The sequence below is a fragment of the Canis aureus genome, chromosome 2 (genome assembly GCF_053574225.1).
Source record: "Canis aureus isolate CA01 chromosome 2, VMU_Caureus_v.1.0, whole genome shotgun sequence".
NCBI classification, from domain to species: domain Eukaryota; kingdom Metazoa; phylum Chordata; class Mammalia; order Carnivora; family Canidae; genus Canis; species Canis aureus.
This window is the reverse complement of record NC_135612.1, coordinates 10,741,589-10,759,955: the sequence shown is the minus strand read 5'-3', so window position 1 is coordinate 10,759,955 and position 18,367 is coordinate 10,741,589. Positions and strand designations below refer to the sequence as shown.

Genomic DNA, 18,367 nt, shown 5'->3' with positions numbered 1-18,367 from the left:
CATATCATCTTGATGTCAGCTACGTGGCTTCTTTTACTCTCCATTGCCTACCAGCAGTGTTTGTGCTTGCAACATTTTCCCTTTGGTTTTGTTTCAAGGACTCATATTTAGAAATCCATGAACAGGGCAAAGGATGCTATCTGTTGATCCTCTAACACAATTTGTTTCTTAGAGGACAGTCCTTTAGATGAGAAACCTTCCTTTAGGTCTAATTGCTTATTAGAAATGCAACTGTCAAAGCAGTAAGTTCTTAAATGGAATATCAAAAGGACTTGCTCATAATGAGAAAGTCATTCTCATGATTAAAGATAATGTTCTAAAGCAGAGATATGTTCCTTGCTGTACCTAGCTGATCAATATGACTAATAAGTTCCTTCTTTTTCTCTTCGACCTAAATACACAAGAAAACTTGCTTTTGAGTGAAATGTTTTCAGTCATTTTCTTCCCATTTGTACTCTCAAATTCCATACACATTTATATATAATTATATTCATAGAGTTACTGTTCTTTAAGTTACTCTTCCTCATTCAAAAGCAAACCGTAGATGCCTCTTGCCTAAATCACTTAGATCTATATCACATTGTGTGTTACTCCACTGCATGTATTTGTTGTAACTTATTTTCCTAAGGAATATTTAGATCAGGCTTTCTAAAAAGTATTATGGCCTAGTGGTCTATTGACAGAAACTTCTTAAACTCAAGGTCTAAATTTTTTATGTTTTGTAGGTTTATTATTATTAATGCAGTTGCTTTTCCTTCTTTCCAAGGAATGTTCTTGTTTGGGGGGATAAATGACTTCTTCCATTTTCTCTATTTGGTATCTTAATCGCTGACCTGTTAGGTTTTCTGATTCTAAATTTGATATATTTTATTCTAAAGTCAGTATCTTTTATACTTTATTCTACAATTTATCACTCATACTTCTTTGATTCTTATGAGTAATGTGTTCTATTTATTTATTAACTCATTTAAACCAAAGAAACTCATTTAAATTAAGGACAAAAGCGTCCTCATGAAGTAGGTAGAATGATTATCTCTGTTTTACAGATGAGGAAATAGAGGCATCTAGAGGTTAAGTAACTAACCCAGGATTATGTAATTAGTAAATGGTAGAGGTTATACTCTTAACCACTAAGGTAAAATATTTCTAGTATAGTTTTGGTTTTGGCTTCTAGAAGTTTTGAAATCAGTCTATTTCATAATTTTATTGTATCAGCAAACTTTTTTGCTATACAACATTTCTACTGAGTTTTTATCTCTAAGTTTTTTCTTTTCAGTTATCACAATGTCTTAACTAAAATTGCTAACACCTGTATTTTGGTTCAAACTGACAGTTTTCATATTATGTTTCTGTATTTTTAGAAGAACTACAATACTTTATTTTATAACCATATTTGTTCACAGATACTCTTTAACTTACCTTGCCAGTTTGTGTGTTCAACTTTTTACAGGAAAAATATAATATTCATATGTATAAAGTTTTATGTTCATTTAGAAAGCTGATTAATAAAAACTTAACATGGATAAGCATGGAATTTGTAAGTTAAAACTTTTACATGTTCACCATCTTCATGGATTTGAATTTATGGAGCCAAAGTAAAACACCAGGGTTTATTTTTCTGTTTATTTTTCTGTTTCCTAGTTTTTATTTTTTGTGTTTTTTTGAACAGAATTGTTTGTTGATTAAATTTATTTTGTTAATTATTCAAAAATATTTTTGTTTACCATGTTTCTCTTTATTAAGAACACCAGTTATCCATGCTATGGATTTCTTTTTCCATCCTTAGAAATGTATCAGCTTCTCTTTTCCTGTTTTGGTGTTGTTATGATTGGTTTGCTTTATCGATTGATTTAAACATTAGGAGCTCTCATTTCTTTGAGATACATTTTCCTTTATATTTTTATAAATCCTAAGCCTCAAAAAAAGCTATTAGTTTTCTTGCAAAATATGGCCTGGTCTTTACCATTGAAAATGATGTTTAAATATCTCCAGTGGCATTGTGATTAACCATTAATTCCTGAATTTACTCTTCCAGATTGCTTTTGTTTTTCTACTTAAAATTTATTAAAAGAAAGTGCAAATATGTTGCAGGGTAATATATCTCAAATTTCTTCTGTTTCCAGCAATAAATATTCATCAATTACATGCATATAGTTTAATGTCCTTTTTTATAGTGGAAAATTTTGCTTATAGCTAGCTAGCTATGTAGGTGCTATTTAGTTGAGGTTTAATTTTAATTTTAATTTTACCTTTTTATCATTTTGAATTCTCCTCTAAGCACAAGAGCTAGAGATTCCTGTTGTCATTTAGGTTTCATGTTATCATGCTTTGAAAACTCCTACTTTGTGTAATATACACAGGGTATAAATCAACCTGCTAAATTTAGACCTCTCTTATTCAACTGATCAGCAGATATCTTAGCTGTCCTATTGCTTTTTTTCAGATCATAGTTTGTTTTCATGAGTATGACCTTTTGTCTACATAATAAGAATTGATAAAATTATTAAAATTTTCACAATTTCTTTTAATTCCATAAAATGTTATGACAGTTACAGTGATGGAAACAGTTATGTGCAGATGTCTCATGCATTTAGCATAAATAATAGGATATTGGAAATAATGAGATCTTCTAATAGTATCAAATCATTAAGTATATATATTGGATGTATGTCTGTTAGATGCATATTAAATTATCATGTATTTCCAGGATGACATTATTCACAAAATTATGGAGAAAAAAGCTAGAACTATGAGCAGGTCCTGCTAAAGATATTTCCTCCTTCTTTTTTTATTTTATTTATTTTTTTATTTTTTGAAGCACTAGTATCAGTGCTCAATGACAGTTTTCCACATCTCTTTTCAATATAACTGGCTTATGTACCATATATCCATAGGGTTGCAACTGTTCCCTTCCTTTAACTTTCCCTTGGCAATTCTGAGACTCTAGACTTAAATTAAAAAAAAAAAAAAAAAAAAGATGGATAGTACAAATGATGTCCCTTTGTAGCTATTGTTATTCAAAAGGCTATTGCAATGTGAGACTAAGAAGTAATTTATATTTTTATAGTGATGGAAATGTGTCCTCTGAAATGACATTAACTTGATTCTAACTTAAATGCTTTGGACATGAAGTCCTTATAATTGGACTAAATCTAAGAGATCTCTTTCTCTTTCTTCTTTCTAATTTTATTATCCCGAAGTATAGTTTAGCTGATTTACTACTGGTCAGATTGAGTGCTCATTCATCCTCCATGACAAATTATTCTTTTCTGAAAGAGTAAAAATCACTTTTATTCTAGTATGAAACACACTTTGCTTTATTTTAAGAATCTCTCCTTGGTAATTGAATTCAATCCTATCTTGTTGTTGCTGGCAATTTTTATCCAGCCCTTTTCCATAACTCAGCTGATCTGAACTTTCATTGCCCTGCTTGAGGCAGACACTGATGCAGCATAATCAGGTAAATACATTCAAATGAAAAAAAGTCTCAGGTAGGAAAAATGCTCCTTATCAGAACTATCTATCCATGTGAGATACTCTAACATTCATATTTTACACCTATGGACTTGTCCTGAGGGGCAAATACTTTGAAATTTCCTGTTAAAGATTAAATACTAATCTCCCAAGAGGACAGCATCTATTCAGCTATTTACAACAAGGCTGTAAGTCAACACCAAGCAGCTGTTCAGTTTATTTCCTCACACAAGGAGTCTTAGCTTCATAGTCTAATGAATCAATCTGAGGTTTGATTTAGCCTCGCAATCATGCCAAGAGTTATACTGTTCATTTGTGACTCAATAACTTAAGAGGATCCTTGCCATTTTCTCATAAAATGACTAGTAAATCAATCATAAATTCGTGACAGATCCAGACTCAACAAATTAGAGAGTGATCTTAGGAAAAAATAATGTTACTTTTGTTTTTTAAGTCATATGAATCATTTTATAGGTCGTTTCTGGATGAAAGCAAAAGAAAACAAGTCATGGCCTCTTTTAGCATGTTTAAAAGGTGAAATAACCCCAAGGAGGCAGATTTGTTTCAAGTAGTAAATATGTTTAGAGAAATGGTTGCAAGCATCATGAAGCACAAGAAAATGGAAAATTCCACTGGTTGACAACATGGAAGACAACTGACTTTGAATAAACTTGGTAGGAATACTTCTTTGACCATAGAACATCAAGTACTGTGCAGCCATAACTGCCCATTATGAACCAGGTACTATCAGAGCTACCAAATCCTGAGTTTGGGTAAACCCAACAGCAACCCATCATAAGATGGGACATACATCTGGGAGTAGGAACAAACAAAAGGATAAATGCAAGCTTCATGTGCCCACACTCCCATGTCATCCACAAATATTTTACCATAGCCTCTTCTTCAGTTCTGACATGTGATCTATGTATAAAAGAGGCAAAAGTTCAAGCTTGGCTCAAGGTAGGGTCAGGTCAATATGTAAGTGCAAACTGACTATGTTTAAGGGCTATGCTATGGCACTATTTAAGAGTAGCCTACAAGACACTGGTAAAGAAATGTTGTCATAGTGGGTAGAATTTTGTGTTTTTACCTGGTCATCTACTTTGTGTGGAAAGAAAAGTTGCCTATGGTTAGAGTATATATGAACTCATGGAAAATGATGTTACGGGATGAATTGTGTCCCTCACTAAATGGATCTGTTGAGATTCCAACCCTCCAGACGTTCATGCTATGAGATAAGTTCTTTGACAATGTCATTAAGATAAACTGAGGCCATCAGGATGGGGCCCTAATCCAGTCTTACTTGTGTCCTGATAAGAGAAAGAAACACCACAGATAGGCACATAGAGAAAAGGTCATGTGAGGACATAAGAAGGCAGCCATCTACAGGCCAATAAAAGAGACCTCAGTAGAAACTAAATCTACCAAAGCTTTGATCTCGGATTATGAGAACAGTAAGGAAATAAATTTCTATTGTTTAAGCAACTCAGTCTGTGGTATTTTGCTATAGCAGCTCTAACAAAGTAATACAAATGTCAAACAACTTGGATAGTTGGGAAAAATCTGGAAAAAAGTCTGGAAGGGCAAGAAATGGATGGAATTATGGAGACATGGAGATCTGAAAATGAGGTATGTTCTAAGACCTATGGAAATGGGAACTTGGGGAAACTACTTAACAATGAAATACACAGAATAACCCCAACAGTCGATGTTCACAGTCACTTTCATGACCATTCCAGTAATAGCACAATAGTTGCTACTGTGGCAAGGATAGGGGCTATATAGCTCACCAGAGGTTATCTAACCACTGCTTCTGTCTATTGCCCATCTTACAGCAACAAAGAACAACCCAGTGTCCCTGAAACAGCACCATTTACTGAAGAAACAAGCCATTTGGTGGCAAACTAATTACAGTGGACTATTTTTCACCCTCACAGGGAAAGCATTTTATCATTACTGGGATAGACCCAGTTCTTGTTATGGGATTGCCTTTCCTGCTTACAGTGTTTTAGATAGCAACAGTATCTAAGGAATTATAGAGTATTTGATCTGCTGATAATTGCACAAGACCACAGGAAAAACATAAGATCAAAGAATATGTGGCTGTAGTGAGCTCTTGATTATAAGAACCACTAGCCCTGCTATGTGTTATGACACCTTGAAGCTGCAAACTTGATAGAGTAATGGAATGGCCTATTGAAGATACACTTCAAGTGTCATCTTGAAAATGATTCCCCCAGATGATCAAGAGTAATTCTCCCAGACATCAAAACCAATTATTATTATGAGTTGTCTTCAATTGGTAAATTGCATTAGTTTGAGAATCAAGGAATGAAATTATCTGTGGCTCTGTTTACCTTGCCTCCTAGCAACCTACTTAGGAAATATGTGCTTTCCACCTCTATGACTCTGGGCTCTTCGGGTATAGTGGTCCCGTGCCTCATAGACAAAATACTTCCACTAGGTAACAGAGCCATATTTCCACTAAACCTCCAAATACAATCAACTCCCAATCACATTGTCTCATGATTAGAGCCCAGTAGACTAGGAGAAGGGTTAATCCTGGCAAGGATGAATAGGTCCTGATCATCAGAGGAAGTAGGATTTTGCTGCATAATGGGGAGGGTAGAGAAGCCTAACTTGGAAAATCAAGGGACTCACTTTGTTGTCCTTTGGTATTCTCTTGACTAATTTCCACTGTGACTAGAAAAACACAGAGACCTCACCCGAGAAGGATACAGTTCCCTGCTGGTTGATTATATAGACAATCTAGAAAGTATGGGAGAGGAGATGGTGATGGTTATACAGTTATGCCAGCAAGAGGAGCTTTCGAGTCAGGGGTTGCACTTTACCAAACTAATCTTCCTCTTACAACTTTATCCCTGGAAATGAAGCCCAACAGAATCTGAAGAGCAATCTTTATAACATTATGTTAATCGAGTGCATCTGAATGCCCTAAGAAATGGATTGTATTAGATTTCATGATGAGCAACCCAGATACCCACTTCAGCACAGAAGCACTTGTGACCTTGGCTGCTGAGAGTTTTAGTGGTTTATAGCTCTTTTTGGGACCTTACCAAAGTCATTCCTCCTTCCTGAGGGGAACTTCTATTTCTTATTCAGTCAATGGTGGGTATAAAAGCCCATTTCCCTTGCCCCAATGAAGAATAATTTTCAATGGTCCATCTTAACTCTAAAGCTCTTGCTGGAAAAGAGATACTTTTGAGTGATTAACGTTCAGTCTTGATGCATTTTCTCTTCTAATCCCATTTCCTAGTCAATTTGTTCCCTCTACAAAGTTATACATAGCATCTCTATTCGACTCAGGACTCTATATCCAGACCAAAAGTATCTCTTTTATGTATAGTACTATATTTATCTCCTCTGCACTACCAACTAGAGATCAAGTAGATATCTCAACCATAATAACTTGCCATAAATCAGCCCTTTTGTCAACATTCCTTATCTCATGGTAGCTCTATTCTTCCTGTTTCATAGAGTTCCTACAGATTTCTCTATTGTATGATATTCTAAATCAAATCCATTAGTAGGTCTTATCATCCATACTTTGGTAAGATCCAACACCTCATTACATCTTACTACTTGTGCTGTTACCTTAGTCAAGGCACCATCTTATCTAATCTGCATGACTTCAGTTGCACACACTTTTCCTCCTCCCACTCTTGTCTCTCTTCAGTCTTTTCTTTACAGAACGGACAGAGTGACCATTTTAAAATAATGGATTCATTCTATTATTTCTTTTTTCAAACACTCTTACAGTAAAATCCTGCCTCCAATATAATAATATTCAAGTTTTCCTATAGATTATAACTACAAGATCAAGATGCCTAGTTACCTCTTCTTTGACTTCATCTCTAAATATCTTGTTTAAGCATATAAACATGATCTGCCTAACAACTACAGGTTGATAATTCTAGGTAATTCTTAAGGAATATTTCTAAACCTTACACTTTATTTTAAAAGAGAAAGAGAGAGAGAGAATTAGGAGTAATTTAGAAGTATATCCAATGGTATTCTTCACAGAAACAGAAAACAATTCCTAAAATCTGCTTAGAACCACAAAAGATCCAAGTAACCTAAGCAATTCTGAGGAAGAAAAACAAAGCCAGTGGTATCACACTTCTTGATTTCAAACTATATTACAAATCTGTAGTAATACAAAAAGTATCATACTAGCATAATAATAAACCCACAGGGCAATGGGATACAGAGCCCAGAATTAAAACTCTCAAATACATGGTCAACTAATATTTGACAAGGAGCTAAGAACACCCAATGGGTAGAGGATAGTCTCTTCAACAAATAGTGCTGTGAAAACTTAAGATCTTCTGCACAGCAAAATAAATAATAAAGTTGCAGTGTAAAAAATGGGAGGACATTTTTACAAAGAGTTTATATCCAAAATATATAAAGTACCCCAACAACTCAATAATAAAGGAATAAACAATCTGATTAAAAAGTGAGCAGAAAAAAAATAAAAATAAAAATAAAAAGTGAGCAGAGAAAGTAAATACACTTTTACTCGCAAAGAAAACATGCAAGTGGTCAACAGGTACACCAAAAGATGCTCAGTATCACTAATCATTAGGGAAATGCAAATCAAAACCACAAGGAAATATCATCACCTCATATCTGTTAGAATGGGCATCATCAAGGGGACAAGAGGTAACAAATTGGTGAGGACATGAAGAAAAAGGAAACTTTATACGCTGTTGGTGGGACTGTACATTGGTTTAGGCACTATGGAAAAAAATAGAGAGATTCTTCAAAGAATTAAAAATAGCCCTGCCATACGATCCAACAATTCCTCATCTAGGTATATACCCAAAGGAAATGAAAAGAGGACATCAAAGAAATATCCACTGTCATGTTTATTGCAGCATTAATAGGGAGATTTAAGTGTCCGTCAAGGAATGAATGGGTAAGATGATGTGGAATATTATTCAGTCATGAAAAAAGAATGACATTCTGCCATTTACCACAACATGGATGGGCCTTCAGCACATTATATATTGAATGAGATAAGTCAGAGAAAGACAACCATCAAATGCTATCACTTATGTGTGGAATTTTAAAAAGCCAAATTCATTTTAAAATAAAATAAAATGGTTACAAGGAGATGGGAGAGGTGGTGGGTATGTACTGATGTTGTTTAAGGGTATAAATTTGCTAAGAGTAGTAAATAAGCCTTAGAGATCTAATGCGCAGTATAATGATTATATTACAATCATCAAACTTATTGTGAGACTGGAACATAATCATTCCATCCAGTAAAAAGAGATAATTACATAAGGTGATAGAGGTGCTAATTACTGCTATAAGAGCTGTCATATTAACAATAAAAAACTATGTCAAATTAACATGTTGTTGGTCTTAAATGTATGCCGTGTTGTATGTCAAATATACTTCAATAAAAAAATTCCTTCTTCCTTTGTAATCTGACTTCAATCCATACTTGTTTTTATGGAATACCTTTGTGGGTTTTTTGTTGTTATTGTTATTGTTGTTGTTTATTTTTTTTTTAAAGAGAGAGGAAGAGAGAGGTGGGGAGGGGAGCCACAGAGGGAGAGGTAGAGAGAGAATCCCAGGTGGACTGCATACCCAGCACCCAACTCAGGGCTCAATCCTATAATCTTAAAATCATGACCTAAGCTGAAATCAAGAGTAGGATTTTAACCAACTGAACTACCCAGGCTCCCAGGTGCAATACTTTTCTTAAGTGACGTCACAGAGCCTCTATGTATGACCGCAAATCTTCTCTCATTGCCTATAATATCAGACACAGATGTGCTCATCTGACTCCCTGCCAATAATTTATCTTTCTTTTCTTGATCCTATATTTTCAATTCTACCTATTTATCATCATCTTACTACTTTTTTATCTATGAGTTTGTACTTCTCTTTTCTAATGCTTATGTGACATTATTTTTTTATTCTATTCCTACTGATTAGTAGGATTAAAGTTTCCTTTGGGGATGCCTGAGTAGCTCAGCAGTTTAGCGCCTGCCTTCAGCCCATGGTGTGATCCTGGAGTCCAGGGATCAAGTCCCACACCAGGCTCCCCGAGTGGAGCCTGCTTCTCCCTCTGCCTGTGTCTTTGCCTCTCTCTCTGTGTCTCATGAATAAATACAAAAAATCTTAAAAAAAAGTTTCCTTTGTATCAGCAAATATATTTTGCTGCTGAATATTTTCCTTTTCTCTGCATCTTTTCTTAGGATGTTATGCTGCGACTATTTATTTCTTCCTTTTGTAGAGTTGGATTTTTTATATATAGTAGTTTTTGTTGGTGGGATAGGATATGTCATTTTTTAGAAGATTGGAGATTTCTGGAGACAAGAGAATCTTCATTATTAATTTTTGGTTTTATTTATACTGCTATCAAAGATAGAGGCCTATATAAGTTCAGAAGTAATTAGAGGGTTTTTTGTTTTTTGTTGTTTGTTCTTGTTTACTTTCTTGTTTGATGTTTGGTACAAAGTAAATTTTTTATACTGCTTTCTTTGAAAGATGGTGGCTTTCATTGATTTTAGCTTGGTTAGTTCAAAATTAGTTATGCTAAGGTTCACTTTATGAGAAAAAATGGATTATTACATTAATTATATGAATGAAATAAGATTTCAATATCAAAAATAACACGATTTCAGTATCAGATCTATAATTAATTAGCAGACTTGCAACTGTAGCCTAATTCAGACCCCACAGCCTGGACACTGAAAAAGTAAGTAATTTAGCTGTTACATATTTCAAGTTACTTTTCTGTAACATAAAGATAATGTAAATTATTTACCCAGTTACTAAATTATTGTAATTATTCTGCAGATCCAGACAAACCTCACACACAAGAAAAATTTGGTTTGGATGCTGAGGCTGATGACGTATACATACCCACCAGGAGGGTATGAAAAGGTTTATCCCTCATACACTTCCTGTGGAAAACCAAGCAGCCCTCAAGCAGGTCCTAGAAGAGCATAAAAGAATTAAAAAAAAGAATATGGCTTGGTGCTCTCATTTTGGATGGGGCTGGGTTGAAGGTTTGAACCTTTGTGGCTAGAATTTCTTGCCAGTGACAAAGGAAGGAGCACCCTGGATTTCTTACCAACTTGTCCAAATGTGGGGCTAGAAGGGAAACGGGAGGGATGGGATTTAATGGGATTGAGCAGTAAACATGGAAACCTAGAGTCAGACTATTAAAATAAGGACTACGTGTGATGATACTTGCAAAATGCTTAGCTAGTGGTTATTTTATTACCATTATCATTACAATAAATAAAAGATCACCTCAGTTACTTGCCCAAAATCTGTAAGAGAAGGAAGACATCTGCAGTTTCAATGAATTTCAGACATGCTTGAGCTATAGCTAAGTTGCTACAAAATGATAACAAGAGAAAAGACTGTTTTGGTTTGCCACCTTTATACTTTTCATGATTTCCTCTGCTATCTTTTTTTGGAGCTATCCAAACCCCCCCCCCCCCCAAAAAAACAACCAACCAACCAAACGTCTTCCTACCTGTGACCATATTAGGATATATACAGTCTATGTACATGGAAAGGACATCCAATGAACTATCTTAGCATATACAGCTAGCAGAATTCATAGAAACAACAAAGGTTGGAAATGCCTGGGAAAATATTCTTTGTATTTTATAAAATCAGGCCAATTATTTCTTTTTAAAATTTATTTTAAATAGAGACTGTAGGAACTGGGGATAGGGTGAATGAGAGGGGCACATGGGGTAGGGGAATCTCAACCAGACTCCTCACTGAGTATGAGCCTGACATGAGGCTCTATCTTCCAACCCTGAGATCAAGACCTGAGCCAAGAACCACGAGTCAGCTGCTTACCCGACTGGGCCGCCCAGGCACCCCCCAATTTTTCTTTCTACCTACCATATTGATTTGAATTAATGAGGAAGGTAAGTGAACTACATATTTCATAGTTTTAACTAGTTAGTTATATAATTGTACCATTTCTCTATTCCTGTTTACTAGAGGTATATAGTTATCTAGAGTTAGTGGTAATTCTAAAATTTCTTATGAAGTTTGCCTTTCACATCTCAGAGATTCCATTGCCCAGTGATTAAATCCCGTATTTTTTTTTCCACTTCGTTTTTCAGAGGAGAACCAAGATGATCACTACAACATACGAGGCATATTTTCAAAGACTGATTTTTTTACCTCCCATCCTCACCTCGGACCCATCCAATCTGATTTATTCCCTTCTATGTCCTGAGAATGCTCTAGTCTGAACTCTTGCTTTCCATACTGCTAACTGTATTATGGTCACTTGACTATCCTCCTATTACTCCACCAGTTAGCATTATGCAAAATACTGACCATTCCATTACTGGGTGGGGGTGGAGGGTGTCATTTGTTCTCCCATCCTAATTTTCATCTACCATTCAGCCTCCTGAAGTCTCTATCTATCCCACCAAAAAATGAAAACTGTACCATCTATCTTGGACCTTATTTTCCCCTCTACTTGTTCCCTGAAGCAATCTCATTCATCCCATTATTTAAATGGCATCTATCTGCCAAGGTCTTTCAAATATTAAAATTTGGGCCATCAATGTATGATGATGAAAATACTATTACATAAATATTCCCTCAGATTCATATTTATTTAGTTGTGCAATGCTGAATTTTAAATGATTAGGTTAATTTGATTGTGATTGTGATGGATTGGCTTTAATTATAAAGTAAGTTTCTCTTTAACCTACATTCTATGAGAATAATTCATTTCCATAATTTTAGCATAATTTTGATTTTAGAGAGGTGTCCAGTGACAAATCCTTTTACAGCTGTCTAAAGCAATCCCAAATTTATTAAAAGGATAAATATGTCATAATTTCATCAGCAAAAAAGCAGTATTTTCCTCCATTAAAATAGGATTGAAATATTTTTTAAAATATGTTGTTTATCTTATTTTCTTTTTAGCACTATTTCACATTCTCATGCAATCTCCAGAGGCTTTAAGAGTGCATAATGAAATTTATGCCATATTAAAGTGTAGCTTGATTAGTACAATTGAATAAAATGAGATTATTAATTACAGATAGAATTTTGTTCTACGGATTTCATACAAAATCAAGCAATATCTTCTGTTAATATTACCGTGCTTGCTTACCACATGTCATTAGGTCTCTATGTAAAAATCCTAATATTGTTACTATTGATCTAATGAGTTCTCCCATGCAAATTAAAATATGTGGTTTTTGTTACCTTATCTTTCATCAATATCCAGAAGAATTTTTATAACATTTGACATTTCAATGAATTTTAGCAAGTTTAGAGATAGTTAGAATTACTGAAACCATCATTTTCTTTATCTCAGGAAATCAGAAATACATTTCTATTCTAGCTAAGATCAATATTTTCATCCTTGATATAATAAACAAGATTAGGAATTTCCAGATGGTTTTAAAGACTATATGAAACTGTAAAAGGGCCTATTTATTTTTTTAGAAATCTTATTTCCAAATTGCTTAGTTCCTTTCTATACTTGCTACTGTTGTTTCTCTTATCTTTTGGTAAGTTTTTTTTTTTTTTTTCTCCCTCAATAACAGGATAAATACATCATGCTATGGTGTTAAATTACATGCTTAACAATGAAATTAAAATCAACATAATTCCCTTATGTAAAATACTTTTAGAGCACACTGTGCATCAAAGATGCTTACTACTAGTAATAAAAGGGAAGTATTCTAAGGTGTGCTAAGTGATGATTCTATCAATCTACTCTAGGTTGGAGGTCTTCAGAATCTAGGTTTTCTCTTATAGTGCTTGCCAAACTGCCATTCAGAATCAGAAGCATTTATTCCTCCCCGTATAATTAATAATAAAGTAACTCTAACTAGAATAAGACAAGTTTCTCTATTTGGGAACATTTTACTGCAGTCCTTTCTTTCTCTCTCTCTCTCTCTCTAGATAGATAGATAGATAGATATAGATAGATAGATAGATATTCTAAAGAATATATAGTCTTTATTTTTCAGAGGAATATATTATATATTCCATATATATATTATATACTCCTAAATTATATATTATATATTCCATATATATTATATAATATATATATTCCTATATAGTATATATTCCTAAATTATATATTTATATTCCTAAAGAGTTTAGCAACATAGAGCCCCTTTTTAGGACTAAATTCAGAAAATATGCCTGACTTATGCTTTTGCCTTTAACAGCTTTTTTCTGCCAGGTTCTGAGGCTGGTCAAGGTTGTTCTGTGGAATTGTTCACCTGCACTTTGCATAATTGAAAGATGCTACTGTTTTCTCTTGTCCTGCCTATGGGTTTAGACAGCTGTTTCTCCAACAGGCAGTAAATTGGTAAACAAAACAACAGCACTTTCTGGGCAGCTGTATAACAGCACAAAGACGAATTTATTAAGCTTTTACTCACAATATGATAAATGCATAATCTACTTTTTTGCATAATTCTGGTCAGGAGCGTTTCTATGGGTAATTGTTTCATTTATTTGCTACAATAAAAACATTTTAATCTACATGATAACGATGAAAATAAATATATAACACTTATCTTTTTTTCCTCATACTGTCATTTATCTAATTTGATGATGCTGAAATAGCTAGAGGAAGCAGGTGTAACTAAATAGGAATGTAGGCACTAATATGTGATTTTCACTCTATGCTGATTTGAGCTTTTTGAAAGGGTCATTAAAAATGTCCATGTGCTCCTACCATTTGTTTTGCAAAACTGGCACTGATAACAATTAGGCACAATCAGCAAATCAACAAAAATAAGTGGTAAATAACAGAATGTAGTATAAATTTTTATTTAACTAAAAATAAGTAAGCTTGGCCATTTTCTCTGATAGCTCTCCAAGGTAAACCGCTATCATCCCATAGCATTATCTGAGGGTAAAGAAGGCAGTTTAGAATGTTGTTTCTGTTTACACAATAGCTACAAGGATAATTTTTGGAATCATATTCAACTTGGTTCAAATCCCAACTTCTGTGTCTAGCTGTGTTCCACTTCAGCACTGCCCCTTAAATACAGGCGTACTTTGTTTCATTGCACTTAACTTTGTTACACTTTGCAGATCCTATGTTTTTTACAAATGAAAGGTTTGTGGCAATCCATATTTAGCAGGTCTATCATCACCATTTTTCCAACAGCATTTGTCCACTTCATGTTCACCTCTGTGTTACAACTTGGTAATTCTCACAATATTTCAACCTTTTTCAATATTACTATCATATCTGTTATAGGGATCTGTGTTCATGATTTTAACTTGCTGAAAGCTCAGATGATCGCATATTTTTAGCAATAAAGTATTCTGTTAGTAAACATATTTTAGTTTTTTTTAATTCCAGTGTGCTTAATATACAGAGTGTTATATTAATTTCCGATGTATAACATAGGCAATAAAGTATTTCCTTAAATTGTGGACACTTTTTTTAGACAATATTTGCACACTCAATAGACTATAACATAGGTAAATATGACTTGTATATGCCCTGGGAAATAAAAAATATCATTTGACTTGTTTTATTGTGATAGTCACTTTAATGCATTTGTCTACAACTGAACCATAATATCTCTGAAGTTAGCCTGCATCTGAGTGTCTGAACTCTTTTATTTGTAAAACTGAGACGAATAGTAGGTATTTCAAAAGATATTTGTTTAGATTAAAAGAGATGCTACATATAATTAGCATAAGATAAAGAGAAGTTGAATCACTAAGTTACATGCCTAAAGCTAATGTAACATTGTGTCTCAATTATACTCAAATTAAAAAAAAAATAATGAGATGTTAATGCTTCCTGTAATCTTTTAACATACACTAGGTGGGCTTATTATTTAGTAATTATAATTAATAATACATATAAATTATTTCTTTGACATTGAATGGGTGTCATCATTTTGTGACATACATGTTCCACAGGTATGGTTTCCTCATTGACTAGAAAAATGGAGTTTTTAAAAATATCCCTTGTCTTTCTTCTTTTCCATAATAGGGATAACCTATCATTGTCAACTAGAACTTCTACTTCTATTCATTTTAAAAATTTCTCACATTGTGAAGTGAAAATTTTTCACTCTGTGAAGTGTATCATATCCTTGTTTTTCTAATATTTTTTGATCCTCTGGATCAGCATAAGATATTTAGTCTCTTCTACATAATCTCTATTTCTTTCTGTATTAGTTGTTTTTTCACTAATTTCTAAGCCAGAAATAGTACTTACTATTTCTTACTAAGTAATAATAAAGACAGAGGTCATGTGTTTTTCCATAGAAGCACTGTTATCACAGAATTGTATGTTGTCTAATATATTACAAGAAGTAATAGTATACATATATTACAAGAAGTAATAAGTATACATACATGAGGTTGGTCATTCATTAAACTCTGAAAATATATTTTATATGTTCAAATTTTAAAAATGCTTTCATTTTTCAGGATAAAGAGGGGGTATACTAAAATTACCAAATTGATGGCTTACTACTTTATTTTATTTATTTATTTATTTATTTATTTATTTATTTATTTATTTATTTATTTATGATAGTCACACAGAGAGAGAGAGAGAGGCAGAGATATAGGCAGAGGGAGAAGCAGGCTCCATGCACTGGAAGCCCGACGCGGGATTCGATCCTGGGTCTCCAGGATCGCGTCCTGGGCCAAAGGCAGGCGCTAAACCGCTGTGCCACCCAGGGATCCCAAAATTAATATATATTATGTATAACAATTTGTAAGTAAGCTAAGTTTATATATTTTTAGAAATAACAGACATAGAAGAATATAGATTCAAAAAGATTCGAGAACATATTCTAAATTACAATTAACTGATACTCAACAAAGTGTGTGGAATCCTCTACAAAGCCGTATACAACTTGCAGAAAATTACCAAACAATAGGCAAGAATCCAAGTATATTAGTATCTAATTTGGTATAAATCAAAGTCGAACGTCTTTTACAGATTTTTGTGATCGGCACTGTTGTTCACCCATGACAAAATTTAAATACTGTAAATGCTTTTAAAAGAATCAAGCTTGTCCACGGGACCACATTTTTCACTTCTCTGATTTTTATAAACCAAGTCACATGTTCTGCTTGTGTGTCTATATCTTGAAATTAGAAGACATCTGACTTCATGAGTACAGTAGTCCCCTCTTATCTGTGGAAGACATATTTCAAAGTCCCCAGTGAATCTGAAATAATGGATAGTACCAACCCTACATATGTTTTTTGTTTTATACATACATACCTATTATAGAGCTTAACACCAATAACTAATAAAATAGAACTCTATTCTACAATAAAAACTATGTGAATGTGATCTTTCTTTCTCTCCAAGTATCTTATTGTACTGTACTCACCCTTCTTCTGATGATGATTTTAGATGAGAGGTGCCTATGAGATGAGATAAAGAGAGGTGCATGACATAGGCACTAACTATGATGTGGTTTTAGGTTACTACTGACCTAATGGCACTATGTCAGAAGGAAAATGAGTCACAAATTAAAGAAATATTAGGAACTCCAGATATTAATTTAGGATCTTACAGCATTGTCTAAAAGAAATATACATTTTCAAAGCAATATATTAGAAGGTACAGTTCAGATTATATGAGACAATTACAGATTTTTGAGATGCTTTCCTCTGCCAAATAATTTATCGTTTCCTTCCTTACTTTTAACAATACCAAAAGAAAAAAGATGCATGAAACTGATCAATGGCAAAATCCATGAAAAGGAAAAGCAATCATAGGAGATTGAATGGACTTAGATTAATATATAATACTCCATCCAAAAATTAACAGAATATACATTCATCTCAAGGGCCCATGGACTCTCCAGGATAGGTCATGTGTTAGATCACAAAACAAGTCTTAATAAATTTAGTAATATAGAAATCCTACCAAGCATCTTTTCTAACCACAATGGTATGAAAACTGGAAATCAATTATAAGAAGAAAACTGGGAAATTCACAAATATGTGGAGAATAAACAATGTCTTACTGAAAAACCAGTGGGTCAAAGGAGAAATCAGAAGAGCAACTTTCTTATTTTTTTTTTCTTTTTTTTCTTTTTTTTTAGTTTTCATTTAAATTTCAGTTAATATATTGTTATATTAGGTTCAGGTGTACAGTATCACAAGTGCACATCACAAGCATACTCCTTAATCCCTATCACCTCTTTAACCCATCGCACACACACACCCCACCTCAACCCAGTAACCATTAGTTCCCTAATAGTTAAGAATCTGTTCCTTGGTTTGCTTCTATTTTTTTTTATCCCCTTTGCTCATTTGCTTTGTTTCTTAATTTCCACATGAGTGAAATCAAATGGTATTTGCCTTTGACTTATTTTTAGCATAATACTCTTTAGCTTCATAGTCATTATAAATGGTAAGATTTCATTCTTTTTTATGGCTGAGGAATATTCCAGTGCTTATTTATACATTTTTACTACTTTATCCATTTATCAGTAGATGGACATGGGCTGATTCCACAATTTGGCTATTGTAGATAATGCTGCTATAAAAATGAGGGTGCATGTATCTCCTTTTGAATTAATATATTTATATTCTTTGGGTAAATACCTAGTATACAATTGCTGGGTCATAAAGTATTTCCCTTTATAACTTTTTGAGGAACCTCTATACTGTTTTCCTGAGTGTACCAGTTTGCATTCCCACCAACAGTGTAAGTGTGTTCCCCTTTCTCCATATCATTGTCAATACCTATTGTTTTTTTGTGTTATTGATATTAGCCATGTTGACAAGTATGAAGTGATAGCTTATTGTGGTTTTGATTTGCATTTCTCTGATAAGTGATGTTTAGCTTCTTTTCATGTGTGTGTTGGCCATCTATATGTCTTCTTTGGAAAAA

General features: G+C 33.6%; 1 long non-coding RNA gene across 1 annotated transcript in view; it reads left to right on the top strand.

Annotated features, from left to right (window-relative positions):
* Positions 1–10,457, top strand: part of LOC144292708 (uncharacterized) — a 28,843-nt gene extending 18,386 nt beyond the window's left edge. The window contains exon 4 of the long non-coding RNA XR_013360052.1: positions 10,315–10,457. This is a non-coding gene — a long non-coding RNA (uncharacterized LOC144292708). The remainder of the gene's footprint in view (positions 1–10,314) is intronic.
* Positions 10,458–18,367: the final 7,910 nt, after the last annotated feature.